The 19,310-nt window shown below is 37.7% G+C and overlaps 2 protein-coding genes across 5 annotated transcripts in view; one reads left to right on the forward strand and one right to left on the reverse strand.

Moving 5' to 3' along the window:
• The window catches only part of LOC135681118 (spectrin beta chain, non-erythrocytic 5), a 129,706-nt gene that overhangs the window by 76,993 nt on the left and 33,403 nt on the right, over positions 1 to 19,310 (reverse strand). The gene's annotated exons all lie outside the window — the stretch shown is intronic.
• Positions 1 to 19,310, forward strand: part of LOC135681127 (uncharacterized) — a 47,637-nt gene that overhangs the window by 17,023 nt on the left and 11,304 nt on the right. For 2 of the 4 annotated variants that reach the window (XM_065195430.2, XM_089111738.1), the window contains exon 2: positions 3,586 to 18,089. The gene's annotated coding sequence lies outside the window, so the exon portion shown is untranslated. The remainder of the gene's footprint in view (positions 1 to 3,585; positions 18,090 to 19,310) is intronic. The other 2 variants (XM_065195433.2, XM_065195434.2) reach the window with 1 other exon arrangement.

The raw sequence follows: 19,310 nt of genomic DNA on the forward strand, positions 1-19,310 counted from the left end.
AAAGATAGACTGTACTTTGATTGTTATACTGCACATTTATTGAATAATAGGCTTGATCTATATCCAGCGTTTTTTGCATGTTGCAATAGCACGCTTTAATCTTTTCTTGAAATTTTCCTTCATGCTGAAATGAATTAAGAGACTAAAACTGGAGAAACTAAGAAACTAAATGAAAGAAATAGATCTACTAGTTCTTAATTCAATAGCCAATTATTTAGAATTGAAAGCCAGAGATCATTGAACCAAGAAGTGAGGCAGGCCAATACTGTGTTCTTGAAGGGATAAACAAAGATTTGCAGACAGAAAAATGACATGCATGATAATTTGTCTGAGCATCTAACCTCTAATGGTAACTTTACAGCACATAAACAATCTTACATTCAGAAACGGTTCTTCAATTTAACAGCTTTATTTTTTAAAAGCAGGCAAAAGAGGTGTATCAAAAACTTGATAACAAAACTAATATGTTTTACTTAGCTTTACAAGATTATTTCAATTGGAAGTACGATGTACGTAATGTCAGATAGTTGTGAAACAATGGATGTTCACCAGTCAGTCAACGGTGACGTTCCTCAGAATTGCCTACACTTTGGCAGCCGCATAAGTGAGACGCGGATATCGTTAGTACTCAGAATGATAAGAATCGGATTGATGATGTCTGAAAACGAAGCAAGGGTTATTGCAATGACATTTCGTCGAAGCCATCCAGTGGAAAGAATCTCAAAATGGAAAAGTGTGGTCAATGATAAAGGCGTGTAACAACAAAATATTAGCATCATCGCAACAGTAAGAAGGCGAATACCGCGCGAAGATCGGAGCAAACATTTCCGGCTGAGCGAATTGCTAAACCGCGCGCTTGTAGATCTAATTTCCCGTTCTATCTTGAAAACTGCGTAAATAATTCGCGCGGTGAGAGTGAGAATAAAAATTACCAGCGCAATATTATTTGCCGCGAGTGCGAACAAAACTGTCTCAGAATCTACGTCTGGAATAAAAGTTAAGCTACCGACAGTACAAGGAATCATCCACGAAAAACCTATACCAATAGCTATGTTCCGCCTTGTAAGGTACCGGGGGTATCTATATGGATAAAATATCGCAACATAACGCTCAAAGGTGAGACAGCATAACGCGTACACCGAGAGCGCAATAGTTGTGTGGCCAACATACATTCCAGTCTTGCATAAATCATTCGACAGCGTTATTATGTTTGAGGCAAAGATTAATCGTCCGGTGAAAGTGAAGGAAAGATCGATGACGCACATGTTAAATATCATCGCGTTTGCCTTAGTTCGTAAACAGCGTTTGGTAGAAATGAGGAACATGATGACTCCGTTTAGACAAATAGATATTGGTATAACTGATAGATGAAGGCCCGCAATGAAATAGGTCTCAACAGGCAATGCAGATTTAAGCATGCTGTTTGACACTGCACAAGTATCTTTGCCCATTTCGATGCCAGTTGAAAGTCTCAAAGACCTCAGTCTTGCATAGAGATCTGCATGAAGTGATTGGGTCTGAACAGCTTTGAAGTAGCTAGCAGTATAAATACATTTAACAGTGAGTCTCGGTAGCGATTATCTAGTGAGCAAAGGAATGGCCCATAGAGATATGGTCAATGCTGTAGCTTCCAAATTTACAAAGGTATATGTCCATCGATGGAGCCTCCAGAGGCTAAACTGGTACCATGCAAACGGTCAAATTTACGCACTTCTTCTAGTGCAAAAGAATTTAGCTGTATTTTTGATAGTCAATTGATTTGAAATTTCAGCCAATCACAGAGACGGTGTTGGGTTCAATCTTCTTTGGAGCTTGATTACTCCGCGTAACCGAGAGCGCGTTTTCTTCTACATAAACAGATAAGAGTTTCGTGTTTCATCCAAGGAATCCTCGTCTATTTCTCTCATTCATCCAAGTCTGTTCATTCAATATATCTCGACAATTCACATCTCCTTCCGTCATAAATCGTTATCCAAAGCAAGATTTGCGGAGCAAATGCTCATGTTAACTGCAAATTGGTCACTTTAAATTTGATTTACAAGCCAGGTACAAGTTTTGTCTGCATAAGCAATCAGATTTTAAGATTTTGCAAGTCTGCGAAAGAGCATTTTTCCGTTGCAAAAACATTGAAATGATCGTCAACGATTCAATGCAGAGGGGTCGCAAGAAAAGCCCAAGAGTGTTTATTTCTTAAGACAACAGTATTTTTCAATTAAGAGGTAGAGATGGTTAATGGGGATAAAAATTAATTAATTTGCATACAAAAATCAATTCTCCTCAAGCCGATGCAAACAAACTTGCCTTCTTTTTACCGAAGCTCATTAGTGCCAAGCACACAAACAACGGCAGAATTCTTCCTATAAAATAGTTAATCGTAATGAATTTGCTGAAATACTTATGAATAACCTGAAGTTTTGACCACACGGAAACGGGCTTCTACTATTTGACAAAAATCAAGCATGTAATCAATTATCAACTTAGCCGGGTATTTGACAAGTACACATGCGCAAGTAAATTTCCGGGTGTCCGTTGGGGAGATGAGCGAGCGAAAATCTTCAAATGAATGAGGCAACCCTCCGTCCTGGAGCCAGAGGGCATGCGTAATAATAACTTCGTTCCGTGTGCATGCTCTTTGACACCAGGACGGAGGGTTGCTAAACTCGTTAAAAAACTTTATCTTGCTCGTCTCCCCAACAAGTGTATAGATAGACAAACTCCATGAGCCTCTGTCTCGCCATTGCCTCCCTTCAAGGGGACTACAACAGATCAATTCAACAAAATAGCGGAATTTGTAGCTCATGGGGTAAGTGTAGTGGTCTAGTAACACAGAGCATTGTAACTGCAGGAGATTATCTAGACACGAACATTCGGGACGAAGAATCTCCAGTCCATTTTAAACACAAACAAAGTCTTTATAATGGATTGGAATTAAACAGTTTTGAACACGGTTTGAACACGGATACAATCCTTATAAAAACAAGGCCCAGTTGCTATCTGTCTAGCGTTATACCCATGGGTAGGATCCGTTTACATAGGCCCTCGCCTCAATTTTTTCCTACGGGCCTCCTTTGGAACAAAAGTTGAGAAGGCGAGTTGAACCCGCCACGGCCTGACATCCTTGCAATCCTTGACACATTACCTGAGTTCGAGTGAAACTCTGGAACCCGCAAGCTACTAATTAATCCAATTTGCAATAATAACCCACATTTAAAACAATCTTTTTACAGTTATATGGCAAAAAGAACCCGCCTGGCCAGGGTTGTATCGGTTTGCTAAATAGAATCCCGTTTTCCCAATCCGGCTGGTAGATCCCATCCACCTGCAATGCAAATTCTAATTTCAAGCAATTCACGAAAATTAAATTACGACCATCTTTGGCGAAGTGCTATCGTCATTCTTCGGCTTATTGACGCAGCTTTTCAATTCAGTATTGTTTTCTGTTTCTCATTTGAGCACATGTTTTAAGGGCAATATAATCTTTTCAGTGCTTTAGAATAAAGCTTGACTTACAGGCCACCATATTGATGCGAATATAGCCATAAAAAGCGCATCGCAATCTGACGTTGTGCTTTCTATGTTTTTTAGGGAGCAAGATCATCAAAGGAGGAAAAAAATCCAAGTAAGAGCACGGCTTTAATTTATATCTTTCTACGGCAAAACTCATAGTTAATTGGTGAGGAATTGTCGCAATTACCCGAAGCATGATTATTAATGAGTTTTCCATCGAAGTCTCCTTGATGATAAAGCTTTTAAAAAGTGCTCAACAATGTTTTGGGGCGTCAACATTTACGTCGACAAGTCTCTACTTTTAAGTTTTCAATGCAGATATTTTCATTCTGTTGTGTTTGTAACATCTACATTATGTTAGTAAAAGGCATAATATTCAGAATTTTATTAATACAGTTGCAGCCAAGTAGCTTTTCATTTTCAATATTAATTTATACCGAAGTTCATCTATCTATAAATTAACTTTCTTCAGAAAAGTATTAAATACACATTATCAGACCTTTAACGAAACTTCTAGTAGCAGCGGCGCTAGAACAGAGTCCTGTAAAGCACCCATGGAAACAGCGCGGGAGGCACGGATACACAAGCTAAACCGGTGTTTTTATCTGTGAGCGGTAAATGTACAGTAATTTAAAGTTTTCATTTAGACAGGCGGACGAACAAGAATAATTTGCACAAAGTGGTGCATGCATTCATCTTGGGTCCCGTCGAGATTCGATCGTGCTTACACAGCATTGTGAAACCGAGACAATCTTGCTCTGCTATCCGTTTTGAAAGCCAATTTGTACCTTCGCGATTTTGTACCCTGAGATCACTGTATATGTGATTGACTGTAACGATTTTGTACCCTTAACTATCACTGCGAAGCAAAGCAAACCTTCCACAATCCACATAAGTCCTTATCGCTCTTCTTCACTATTTTTGCATTCTCGAAAGGCACGAGTGACGATTCGGCTGCAAATTTAAGAAATTCGAATATAAAATACAGTCCCTTTAAACCATAGGACGTACCGTTGCAGCGTTGACGGAACAACTGAGAGCCATGATAGTTTAAATATCTTCGGTGACAATTTTTCCAAGCTATTTGTTATCGCTTTCGTCGCAGAGAACATATTCCGCGTTTCTTCCTTAGCGGGCTATGATCCTTGTTCGTAACTCCGGGCGAATAAGCTGCGGTGAGCCGGCCTAAACAGGAGATTGCACAATGCGAAAACGAGTGAGCAACAAAACTCAAGTGAAACCGAAAAAGAGTCGGTAATGATGACCAAAGATATTATGAAAATGCTGAATTCTCTTTGATGAATGCTACTGTCAATAAGGATGAGCTGAGCCAAAGAAGGTGAAGCCGGCGTGATATATCTTCTGTGATAGCAAACCGCCAAGAACATTCGAAATTCGCAAAGTCATATTGCAACTGCATGCGCTCACTGCGGTCGAGAGACAAATCACTTCCAAAAATGGTGTGATATTTAAAACAACCTAAATCATAGTTTCATGAAGGAGAATTTTGAAGCAAGAAATTTACATCGCGATTTGCGAAAAAAATAATCTTAGCATTCCAAAAACTTCATAGCTTTAGACTTTAAAAAATCTATTATGCCAACTTTAAAAAAACTATTTATTATTATATACATTTTAGTTTTTCAGATTTTTTAAAGATTATGAAGATTTTTCTGAAAATCTTAAGATGTTTCTGAAAATCTTAAGATTTTTTAGATTTCTTGAAATTTTTTTAAGATTTCAAACATTTTTTAAATCTTTCATCTTGCATTTGTGACGTTTTATGTCGTCATAGCTCGAATTCAGCTGTACGTTGTTGAGTTGTTTTGCAAAAATTTCACGAAACAGCGTTTCTGTGCCTTTATTCTTGACTGCGGATTAGTTTTTTGTTAGATCACCAACAATTTGAAGACGTCAATTGTCATTGTTTGAAGAAGTCAAAAGTTAAAGTTGTTATTGTTTTAGGAAGAGATAATTCGATTCTAAACAGATGGGAAGCCCATAATCTTTTAGAGATTTCAATAATTTTGAAGATTTTTTAGATTTTTAAAGATTTTTAGTTTCTTGAAGATTTTTTAGATCATTTTTTTCGCTGTAAGAGTTTCTTAAGATTTTCCAAACTTTGCGAAAATTTTTACAGACTTTTTAATAAAGTGTATCCGACATTTTCAGTGATTTGCCCCTCGACTCCAGTCTTCCTATATATCAAAAGGAATCCAACTGCAGTCTTATAAGTCAAAACGAATAGATTCACAATACTGCAAACTGGACAACAGCGAAAATTGAGCATTTCATGTGAAATTAATTGATGAAAGAATTTACTCTTGAAAAAAATCCTTGTTGGCTTGCATGTAAGAAGGAGGTTTGAGGGTTGAATTCCACTTGATTTGCTTTGGTCATGACACTGAGCAAACTCACTTTCGTGCAGGTGCTGGTCAACCCATATTGGGTTGGGTTACTGGCTTATTTTGAGTAGGGTTCTTCCGCAAACATATTCAAAGTGGTACACGTGGCTATTTCTACAAAAATGACAACCTTGGTTAAACCATTTCAGTTAGCAGATATCTCAAAATTGTTGGTTTGAAAGTATACTCCTTGACTGGACTAGAAGTTCAAAAAACAGAACCCTTGCTTGCGAAACGTCTCCGGTACCTTAACCATGAAAGAACTGTTAACCCCTGCAGGTATAACAGCTCCTTTTTGCAGATTATTTCAAGGATATATTTTTCCTTTTCAACTTTATGAAGCTATGTACCAACATGGTTATCAACCAATTTAAGAGTAGCAGATACTGACAAAATCACGGTACCACGCACAGACTCAAAAGTCAAAGTTTGAACTGCAAAGTAACCGTCTTCTTGTCAAAGACACAGCACAAAAATCTTAAATGCGAGAATTTAGCAAATGGTTCAGTTCTGGCAATTATCTAACCAATTATCTTGTATCATTTGTTGGCTTCAGTTAAATATTTCACAGTCTATATCGACATAAATTTTTCATTTAAGCCTCAACATTTCATGCGCGCATCTGTTCGTCTATCCTTCGGTACTATGCTAGACACAAATCTAGAAATTTCGAGCGCCATTAGGTGGTGAAAAATCGTCAGAAATGATAATAGTCTGCAATGTCACGACAGGTGTGACAAATTGACCTTTTTCAGGGCAAATTTTACGCTTTATTTGTTTGAAAAATTTGTCTTTGAACTACTTCTCAAATTTGGCCATTTTTAGCCGAAGCTTTAAGGACATCCCTTGCTTTATTTTAACGCCCTAAGGAACAGACAAACTTTAAGTAGAAAGAACAATACTACACAGTGTGGTGCCAAATGTGCCTAACCAATATGTTACCTAGCCTTATGATAGCGAATGAATTTTTCAAAGGCAAAAGTTTCTGTGTTTCTTGTTTCAGTTTGGAAATTATTTAAAAGGTTCTTGCATTGCAGTATATGCTGCGCTTGCGTAGTGTATTTTTGCGGAGCTATTGGATTTGGTCTTATATGCATACATTGGCTTCTCTGGCAACCCTGTCTGGCCTTCTCTGGCAACCCTGTCTGGCCTTCTCTGGCAACCCTGATGTTAGGAGCGAACGATTTTCAATGTTTTGGAATTGTTTTGTAATTGAAATAGTGATGACGTCACGAAAAAATACTTTCAGAATTCTTAAATTTGAATCACATGGCCAGAAAGAACATCAGGAAATACTTCTAATTATGCAAAATAAGTTAAATATGTTATGAATCGGTTGAGATATGGCCACATGGGCCAGGCTCTCTCCCCATCAAACCTCTGTAATTTGTCTCTGTCCATAACTTTATGAACAGTGTTAAAATAACAGTAATTCGTTGGCAAACTTCAAATTTTTCATTGGCCACTTCATCTCCGATTTTGACATATTTAACTGATTTTGCATCCTTGAAAATTTGCAAGATTTATGCCTTTCTTTTTTCATTTGATTTTAGTTTGATCATCTATATTTGACTATTTTGGAAATAAAAGAAACTCTTGTATTAATATTTAGCTGCATCCATTACTCCGTAGTACAGCTTTATCAATAACACTTGAATTAAACTCCGTGTTTTTGCTTACGCTATTACATTGCGTTTGCATTTTACTGCTAATGACGAGTGCTTATTGCGAGCACGAAATTCACATAACTTAGAACTGCAATCGCATAAAACAAAGAAAGGAACATTTTACTGCTGCATCTACCAATTAGAAATTCATTCTACAAAATGCTTTGAATCATTCTACAAACAGCGAACAACAAATTAATCGAGAAACTAGGTGTGCAAATTTTAGATGCCAAGATCAACTTCATATGCAAACAAATTGCCGAAGGTTCGTTGAGTTTTGCTAAAATGGTCAAGTAAACAAAAACATAGTCTATGACGCTGCTTGCTGAGTAAATCTATTCAATCGAGATAATAAGCATGGGTTAATTAAAGACCATCTGTGTAGTATGAGAAAGAGGAAATTTAGAAATCAAACGCAGACTTGAAGGGGAAATGAAGTAAAGCTATTGATAATAATGTGTTGGTGAGTATGGTAGAATTAATATAGAAAGGCACAGAAGAACATCCGTAATTGACAAAAATTGAAGAAAAGAGTTCTTGTGAGACGTCATAATAAAACTCTTTTTAGAATATTTACATTTTGACCACGTATCATAAAAGAACAACATAAAATACTCCTAAATATGCAAAACCAATTATATCAAAATCAGTTATAAATATATCAAAAGTCGGTTTCAATATGGCCAACAAAAGACTTGAAGATTTCTAACAAAGACTGTTATTTTGGCTCTGTTCGTAAAGTTATGAAGAGAGACCAAAAGAAAGAGGTTTGAAGAGGCAAGAGTCTGTGCTCATTTTGCCATATCTCAGCCGATCTGTAACACATTCACTCGACTGATTTTACACACTTCTAGGTATTTCATGATGTCCTTTCAGGTTGTGGGGTCGAAGTTAAAAAATTCTAAAAAATTATTTTTGTGACATCATCACTAAAGAACTCTATGCGCGTATTGCTAAAGTGTGCTTTCTTCAGATGCAATAAACCTAGTGCGTATTTCCGATAAACTATCTTCAAAGTTTTCTGGAGAGATCATCGACCACTTGCAGAACATACTATATATGGTTTGTGTGCAAGGAATAATTTTACTCATGCAACTAATTGCTAAAAACATAATTGCTACCAACATAATTGCTACGCACATAATTGCTACCCACACATTAAAAATAATATAGATCAACGAACATTTAACTCAAAATTCTCTATGTAACATGCCATATAAAACATTAATATCCTAATTGGATGCAATTTGCAATTATTCCTAGATTACCAGATGTTTCTGCGTTGATTCAAATTGAACAAGTTTTTTTGCACAAGTAAAGAAATCAACATTAACTACATTTGTCTTGTAATGAAGCATGCAAGAAGAAAATCAAAAAACTACGATAATTCAGTTTCTCTTCTTCAATATTCCCCTACTTAACTTTACCACCTCTTCTGGTATATCTATATCCAACCTATATCTCCGCCTTAACTCTGCTAAGTGTCTTAAGCAGATGAGAAATTAAAATTACTGTTAAGAGCCTAGGCTGCATCACAGTCCACATCGAATAAAGACTTCGTCTATGTACCGGGAGCCTCGTGGCTGACCTATAGCAGCGAGAAATATGCCCTTTATCCCTGAAGCCCGCTAAACGACAGAAAATTTTGGATATTGGCTACGTCAGTTAAGGGCGATGACTTAAACCTTTCCATTTGTTGTTGATGCGGAGCGAAAAGCCATCTGTTTTAAAGCTTTCTAATCTCTTACACAAACTATCCGCTCACCAAGTTTTAGGGAGTTTTCATAACTGACGGGATAGGATGAGTCCCTCTGTTGCCAAGATCAAGTCGATATTCGATTCGGTCTATGACCCATGCTACAAACTAAGGTGTATCTTCTACTACGGTACAGCCAATGTGGACACAACATTGGGAATACACCTCACGTATTCCTTTCGTGGTCCAAATGATAAGCGACGGAATAATTACATTGGGAAGAAAGGATAGAGTTGCCATGATAAAAATGATGTCGTAAGGTTGGTTCTCTGGACCGGGGTTCATGATGTTGGCATGCAAGCCGAATACAGAATACGGAGTATGACAAACCAGAAATAGAAGGGAAACGATGATTGTATAGCGCGTTCCTTTTCTGTTCAAGGATGCTCTTTGGCGATTGTTCCGTGCGAAACGCTCTTCATTTACTTGGATTTGACGTTGCATTTTACGTATGGTTATAAGAAAACGAACCTGTGATGCGACGACTAGGAATGAATTCAGTGCACTCATAGCAGATAGCACGATATATACCAGGTCTTCAAAATTATGTTTGTTCCTTGTAAATAGTGGACTGCCAACAATAAATGGAGGCAACCATGCCAGGCTTATCAGCATTATCACTATTCGAGGTTCCCGAACCCGATGGTAAGAGTATGGGTAATACACAGAAATGTATCTCTCAAGCATCAAACCAGCAACGGTGAAAAATGAGACTGTGGTGATTATTTTTGACAGCGGCCTAAACCATGTTTGGCTGGACCCGAGTAGAACCACGAAGATTACAGGAATTTGGGCAAGAAGAATCAGCGAGATATTCGCTACGCAAACGTTAACTTTGAATATGTTATCAAGGGTTCTTAGCCTTCTTTTGATCAAAACAGGGGTAATAACAAGAATATTTAGGACAAGTGAAATTGGAACTGTAACGCAATTCAGTATACCAATTACTGCAAGAGTATCTTTTTCTGCCTCCGACAACATAACGAATAGTTTTGTTGACATGTTAAGCAGATGGTTTATTCCTTGCAAAGCACTCTTTTAATAGGGGAGAGCATCAATATCGAGGCATCAAACGACATAAAACTGATGCAGAGTCCAGAAGCATCTACGTGACACCAATTCTTACCACATATTCCTTGGATGTGTTTCACCATGGATGTTTCTGCTCACAAAACATTACAACTATTCGTCATCGAAATACAAAAAGACAGGTTCACCGTCGCCTAAACGTAATAAAGGTCTTAAAAGATTGCTTGAAACCAATACAACTTTAAAAGAAATAACTACCAGTAAATAGTCTGGTTGCATTTCTATCTTGCGATATGGGAAGCACGGCCTAGAAGCAGTTCCAAACCATCAAAGCTAGATGCAAATACAATAAAGTATAGGACCTTGTTTCCGTTCACAGGATCTTTGACTGAAACATCAGCTAATTAGGCAAGGTATAGGTGAAGTCATTGGATGCATATTTGACGGCTGAAAGCGACGAAAGGAGAGCTGCATAATACCTAGCTTCAATATATGACAGCTGGCAAAACACTTGACAAATTCTTAATAAAACTATTATAAATGAGATTTATGCCATTTAGAAAGAAAACTGTTTGTCAGTTAACAAATAACTCCTCAATTGCGGGATATGAATGTTTATTGTTATCAAACATAAATTCAAAATAGATCAAAACTCAGTGCTACAAAGAAATGAGTTTTCAATATATTATCAGCTAAGAGAAAGATCAGATGTTTATGATGATTGCTGCTGCCGCCAAAAATGATTGGTGGCGTTGTACGTAACGGAAGCGTGAAAAAACTTCAAGCATATAAAGCAGCAAATAAGACTTCAAACAACAAAGACATAGGTATGGCTAATTTCATGACAGACCTGAATGGTTGTTTAGAAAAGATGGCTAATTTCATGACAGATCTGAAGGGTTGTTTTCTTTGTTAGTCATCAAACATAGTAACATAGGTCTAAAAATAAACTGATACCTTGCCTTCAGAAATAGCATTTGCAATATAAGAGCGTTCTAAACGGTCAAAAAAGTTTAGTATCACAAACACGGCAAATCTGTCCTCCTATGGGGGAAATAGGACCTTGAAAGTGCAAAATGTAAGTGGTAAGGTTTCTGGTAAAGAGTCAATAGCCTCTGTTCGTCGCCGGTTCAAATCTGAATAAAAGACCTCAGGGCTCCATACTGAGCCCGCTGCTTTCGAAATTTTTCATTAATGGGAGCTCGGACCAATTGAATGTAGAACCTCTTCATAACAAAAAATTTCATACGGAGAACCATCCGTTCATACGGAGGAACATTCTGGACAAACTCAGAACCAGCCGTACGTCAGTTTTTTCCAACTATTCTGCAACAACTTCTGCTACTACAGGCAGTTTCAGTGTTTGGAGTTCGGAATCACTTCTATTTGGTTCCAGTACCCATTCTGTTGATGCTTACATTAGAACGCATCCAGTGCCAATTTTGTTGATGCTTACACTAGGGCGGATCCAGTGCCAATTCTGTGGATGCTTACACTTGAACGGATCCAGTACCCATTTTGTTGATGCTTACACTAGAACGGATCCAGTACCCATTTTGTTGATGCTTACACTAGAACGGATCCAGTACCCATTCTGTGGATGCTTACACTTGAACGGATCTAGTGTCCATTTTGTCGATGCTTACACTAGAACGGATCTAGTGCCAATTTTGTTGATGCTTACACTAGAGCGGATCCAAAACGACGCCGGAAGAACAAATAACTATTCGATAAAAAGGCAGGTTCTCCAACCCAAACATTTTAACCACTGCCAAATCTAGACCAGCTGTGCACCAAAGATCAGATTTTTGTCTTATCGGATAATTCAACCTCACCTCCTCTACACCCGAGTTCTTAATCAACAAACTGCAAAGTTTCCAGATAGCACGAGCAAGCGCAAATAATTTAGAAGAAAGAAGTAACTTTTCTCCTTCATTGTGAATACATAATATTATCCACTTGAGCGACGGGAAAAAAACAAGACAGGAAGAATAGAATCGATGTCGAAGATGGCGCTACCGTGTTGTATGAAGAAAACAGAACAAAATAAATTAGAATATTAGATCAATACAATTAACAGAAGAATAGCTTTGCAAATTTGCACCTAACAGCCTGATCCTTAATAAAACAGAGGGAAAATAATCGGATGATATTTCACGGCTATTAAATTTTGCCCTTGCATGGATAAAATCTGTTTGGATAGATCTTTTTGAATTCAGGCTGTCTTTCGTGAAGCTTTTTTCCGGCATTAAGTCGAAAAGCATCTTCTTATCACTCTAACAGTTTCTAAACCATATCCTTTAACCTAACCGCCACTCATTGTGCATTAAGAATCGGTCGGAACACTACTGGCTTGATTGCAGGTGAAGTTAGCTTTTATAGAATATACAGTAAGAAAAGCAAATCGGGAGCTTCAAAGGCCTACGACGTGAAATTATATAAGTTGTACCTGATGAATTACAACCATTTCCGACGAATATTCTAGCGTTATTCGCTCACACACTTGGAAATAATGCAGCTCTTGTGCCATCAAATTTCTTTAAAGGCCTTTAATCAGTAAACTTCTTTGACAAACGGTTGGTTGATGACAAATGGAATGGAAAAATATGAGAAAACTACTTTTTTTCAATCAGCATAAAGCACGGAATCGAGGATGAACTGTCATGGCCATAAACACTGCACAAATTATTTGGTTAGGGACAAGGGATGTTTTAGAATACCTACGACCACGATTAATAGCAATTTTATTACTGCATATAAACCTGGTGGCGAATGTTCTAGCAACAAACAGCTTTTCGTACCTACTCAGCAATTCCATGATTCCACGTTGTTACTAGGTAAAGACCGACCTGCACTTCAGAATTTTTGTTCGCTATGCGCTCCTCTGAATAAGTAGACTTAATACCGTGTTTCAAAGCATTTGCGGTTATAATATATAGGGTTATAAATTTATGTCGCCCATGCAGACTTTATAATCGTCTGATTCATTAAAAAATCTGATAATGAGGATTCAAGAGGATTTACGAAACCGAAAATCCTCCAGTTTTAGAGTTATGGTGAATGCAAAGATAATAGAACGTGATCGTCTTATCGAAAACCTGGCTACATTAACTTACTTAGTGGCGATGTCGGGCAATTCTGCAAGTGAGTCGAGGGCAACAACTAACATCTCTGCTACTTGTTGTCAAATTATGCAAATACATAGGCCCTGATCTTTCATCAAATCTACAACTCTGAAATCAAATTTTCACCATCTTGCAAAATAAGGCAAAACCTTCCCACTATTGAAACAAAGTGAACGTTGGGGTAAATTATAATTGATTTATGTGTTCTATAAATACCTTAAAGAATTTTGTGGCGCATCATAATCTTGTATCTACTAAAAATGTCCGACAAAATGGAGAGATTTCAATAACGGCCCTTCATAAGATTTACAGGCCGACAATAGAGATTTATAGCTAAAATCCCTACATTAGGCTAAGCTGAAAATGCCTACGACAAAAACGCATAATCAAGATCAATTTCTACTATCTGGAGGTCAGTTAGTGACAGCAAAGAAAATGGGGGATAATAAAGGTGTAAAGTTGGAAATAAATCTAACGAATGGTTTACACACCATCATCACATTAGCAGAGTTCTGGCTTGTTCAGAGGTGTAATGATCATTAGAATGCAAGATATGAGGAGGAGGATGCAAGATAAAAAACTCCCTTTATACTTTCGACTCAACTGTAACAGAACACATCAACAACTAACTTATAATTCAATTCAATCTAAAACTAAGTAAACGGTTGCATGGGCGTATGTGAGTCCATTATTATAGGGGGCATATCAGTACAGTAAACAAGTACATTATAACAGCTACTTTTCACACTTGTCGAGAATTCGAATGTGGTGCTATGTTGCTAAAATGGCTGTGTGAAACATTTTAGGAAAACTGATACAGTAGTAGTGAAAGTAGAAGACGATGTCGAGAGAGAGAGGTTATTACCATTGTTGATCTTTTATAGCGCAACCTACTGTTTCCGCGCCAAGGTACATTGAAGCCCGCGAATTTTGATATCCGCCATATTGTTCGGTCCCAAAACAGCACTGTTGATTTCATTCTCAGCTTTGGAGACCTAATTCATTCCTAGTTTATTTCTCAAAATCCATGAAAGTCAGCTGACAACTGAGCTGACAGTTGACAATAGAACATGCTTTCCCGGCCTAAGTTTTACTGGCGAAACGACTAAACGCCAAGTTTCACAAAAATACACCATCTATGTCTATCGTATGCTGCAAACAAGCCCCAACGGACTCATTATCTAGTTACCCACAATTCAAATACATTCAGTCAGCCTCACTGTTTCTGGAGTCCAAGCCATATCGCTACCGTCAAATTTTAGCTGACTTCCATTGGTACCTGTAGATGCTCGATCCAGTTTTCTTAGAGATAAGTGCTTATTACAGACGCGTGAATGTATTCAAAGATTAGTTTTCTTTGAATCCATATCAAAATGCTCATTTTACCTGGATCATGCACCGAATAGCTAAAGCGCTTTTTATCTGTCCTGGTCCTTGTAGCTCTGGTCAAACTTATCAAAAAGCCATATGTTTCAAATTTTCAAAGGAAAAAAGGTTGACTCATCGTGCAAGGATTCACACCTTAGTTGGCTTCTTTCTTTCTTTAGAATTCTCTTAGAAAAAAAGAAAAGAGTTTGATATTATTTTTGACAAGACCATTTTCAAGACGGTAGCCAATATTGCGAAGTAAGTTTTTCCCATTTGAAGAGGCCTGTCTCGCAGCATGCATCAAAACAAAACTGCAATAGCTGCCAAAGTACAATACGGTACTTGACATTAAGGTATATACTGCGTCTTCATAAATCTGCGACGGGAATGTACCAAGAAAATGTCACTTTTAGGTACGTAGATTAAACAAGGAGCATAATAAAAACCGTGAATCCCATATTTGACCTACATGCGTATACTCACGCATTATTGACATATAATTTTTTCCTGTCAATTACTGTTGTTCGTTTACTTTTCCTACTGTCCTATCGAAATCACCTAACTTGTCTATGGGATTGTGACGTTGATTGTGATGGTCCCTATTGCTTTTACTTAGAGCCCGTTCACACTACTCCGTTTTCAAATGAAAACGGAGTCAAACTAATCCGTTTCGCCCTGCGTTCACACTACTCTGCTATGAAAACGGAGTTGTTTGAAAACGCTAATGTAAACGAATACTTTCGTATACGGTGCGTTTTGAATACGCTCCATTTTCAATGTGAACACCAAAAACGGAGACATTTGAATACGCTAACAATAGAAACAAAATACGTGCTTTCTAGCAAACCAAATCTCAAAAGTTTTGAAATTGAGAATTCACAATGGACTGGTAGCTGTTACAACGATGTTTTTCACGAGTTGTTTTTATTCAATTTCATTCATAATGACGCAAATTTGTTGAGGATTCGTGAACGCCTTTTTTCAAAAATGAGGCCACCACCAGCGTTTTTGTTGGAGCAGTGTGAACACTTATCGTTCTCAAATCATGTTCATTTGAAAACGGATAAGTGTGAACGGACAGCGTTTTCATTAACGGAAACGGAGCGAAACGAATACGGAGTAGTGTGAACGTAGCCTTAGATTCGAGCTAGAAGCATTAAAACGGTTATAACGCTACTGAAGACGATGCAGTCGTCCCTACTGCGCATGTGGCGACGAGAAAACTCCTAACGGTTGTCTTAAGAATACAGATCGTCTAGCGGTGATCCGCTCATTCGGCATCCATCTGTAATGAGGGCAAATGTGCAATGTCCAATTTTCATAGGGATTAAATAAAATTTTGTGAAAATCAAAATAAAATGAAAATCAAAGTTTTGTAACTTTTTTCTTCTTCCTTAAGACCTTTCTTAGAGGCCATTTACATGAGACCCGAAATGAAACTTATGTCGGCACGAGTTTCATGTCCGGTGCTGGTCTGAGCTACTGCTCTGATTTCATGGCGTTAAACGAAATGAAACTCACGCCAACATGACTTCATCTCATGTAAAGGGTCCCTAAGTCTTTGTTTTATTATTCTGCTATGACATCACAGATTATCAAATCCCCGGGCCTGGAGCTTTGATGCTTCGATCAACCATTATCTTGCTTATGGTTATCCATTTGCTTCCGTTTCGATTCAACAGAAGAGAGAAACAGTGTCTGACAAATATCTCTATCAAATTAGAACAGCTTCGGTTATTTACTAAAATAAATTGATGGCTATTATAATACTGATTTGAACACCTGCAAATAGCTTGATCAATGCCCTAGCTGAATATTTGTCCCTGGCGATTGGAACTTGCAATTGAATTTGTGAGCCTGAAAACAAGCTATCGTTGACAAGAAGCATTATGAACTGGTTTTAGAGACCCTGTTTTCACTATGTTATCAGTAAAAATTTTCCATGTTACAAAATCAATCAACAAAATTGCAACAATTGACTCGTTTGCCATTTTGCTGCCAAAAGTTAAGGGGGAACTGGGCAATTCAGAATTTACTCGAATGGGAGAGGTAGTTTTACAAGTAGCGTACGATCGAAAACAAAAGGATGGCTACGGACTTTTTGATAAAACAACAAGATTTTCATCAAAGGTGTACAAGATTTCCAAGGAGTGATCTGCCTCTCGCTCAAATGTTTCGGGCTGTTCGTGCACGTTCTCCCAATCTCGGAAGCATATGCTTAAATAGCTCCTACGAATTTTCCATAGTATGTCCCACAGCCTTTTAATCTAGAAATATATCTCAATTCCTTATAACATTATTTCACATCTCCTTGTACTTGCGTTTTCTTTCAATTTTAATAGTCAGTTTTTAGGATAATATTTAATGTAACAAAAGGCGCTGTAATGAATCTTCTGAACTTGAATTCTCGCTAGTGTAAAGCAAGTCTTGGTATTTGAATTTGTGAAGAGAAAGAGTTGAAAACAAAACAACTTTTTGTAGGACAGCATGCAAGTGAGTTATGAGTTGTCAGTTGTTTAGTGTATTTGAAAGCTGCGGACTGCATAATAAGGTTCTAGATTCAATGAACACGTGGTATGCAACAAAAAAGGACAAGAAGGGGAAAGAAATAAAATTTACTTAGTTCTCTTATAGAATAATTTTTGCCACAGATTCTAGTATCTGTTTACGTTTATATCAATTTCAGAGGCTCCTTTCAAGAAGATTTTCAGCGCTTTTGTTACAGGCAGGTGCAGGTAGAATTCATTTTGGAAGCTAGCACATTCTCATTTGCATCGAGCATCTAACCTTCCATGGCAAAACAAGCTGTACTTCAAATCGCTTTTCTCTAAGCTTCGCGTCATTTCTCCTTAAGCTTCGCATGCCGCCTTCATAAAGCAACACAGTACGCTACATTTCAAGATAAATAACAATATTACTAGCTTCAACTGGAATTGAATCGCATCTAAAACACCCTCGAATCAAAATTTTAAAAAAATGCAGTTAAATCCTATAGTGATATAGGAAATAGACTAACATTGATTTTCAAGTCGAAGAACACCTGTCGTCAAGGACTAGAGGCCATTCGCGGAGAGTGACGCCCACGCTAAATCCGAAATGTATTTACAAGAGACAAGAAACGCTGTGTCTTCAGTTCGTTGTTGTACGTGCAAGTGAGCGGTGGCCCTCGATTACGTGAACCAAAATTTGATGTCACATTGCATGACAGTTGCGAAGAAGTGGTCGTTACACAGTAAGTAATAATGAAACACATAATAATTTCGTTTTATAGCAAGATTTGGAGAGTGATCCCAGATAAATATTTGTTGCAATAACTAATATTAATTGTTTATGCAGTGCGACATTACGGAAGAAAGTTGACTAAACGATTTTTCAATTTGTCTGTAGAAACTTTTAAATAGTATTGATCAAGCAGTCGTATGAATAGGATAGCTAAACAGCTAAATTGGCAATTTTGATAGCCGATCTTAGTTGTAGCAGAAACGTTGCACAGATCGAAACGGAAATAATTTGTATGCATATCCAAACACGGCAACTTTCCCACTCTCTATTCTCTCCCTTCTTCCCCTTGCTCCTCTCCAGCATGAACGACAGAGAAAAATTAAAGAAGAGCAATTACGAATTAAATGTTCATTATTGCGCAAAAGGCATCAATGGGGTTTGTATAGATATCAGGAGAGGTTGTAAATGGTTCGGCAGAAACGTGCAGCTGTTCGTTTTGTTTGCTTCTTTTCTTATCTCACATAGATGTGGAAGTTCGTTGGTAATAAACCTGCATAATTACTGTGTATGTTTTATATTGATGACTCTTTACCAGAAACGCAGTTCTCACCTAGGGAAAGGACCAGACTTGTTCGAATTTCAGCTAGCTGAACATTTTTTAGAAACGTTTTGATGCCCAAAGAAACTTCCCTCGATGTGACTAGCTAAAAAGCAAAAATGCAACGAAGACTTTAGATGCGATGTCATCCCACTCCGTAAGGTCTAATTGTTAATTCATTCCAATCACCGTTAACAAGATTGGAGTACATATTCTGAAAGATCTACAGTTTTTGGCTGATTTTCTAATCAATTCGAAAAGCTATTTGACCCACAATGTAAAAGAATAGAAAAGAAACAAGCTTTTTTACTGAACTCTCTCGCGTCGCCTCAAGGACAGCGCCGACCTAAGATCAAGCTTGCAAGGCATTTTCCGGCCCTTAACCCGGTTTTCTACGTTGCAAAAAACTCCGCCGGGGCAGAGCAGCTACAATACTTAGAAGAATCTTCTACCTAACACAGGATAAAAAGTTACGTTGCTTTGTGCCATCATCTATTCAAGTCGCAGAACAACATCCTGTTGAGAAAGAAGCGCGGAATATTCCGCCTAGCGTAAAAGCGGCTTTAGTTGGGAACTCCACCTTCTGTAAAACCGGCTTTAGTTTAAGTTTGCAAATCTTCCAACAGCCTTTAG

The sequence above is a fragment of the Rhopilema esculentum genome, chromosome 12, assembly GCF_057945365.1.
Source record: "Rhopilema esculentum isolate cy_ngs chromosome 12, ASM5794536v1, whole genome shotgun sequence".
NCBI classification, from domain to species: domain Eukaryota; kingdom Metazoa; phylum Cnidaria; class Scyphozoa; order Rhizostomeae; family Rhizostomatidae; genus Rhopilema; species Rhopilema esculentum.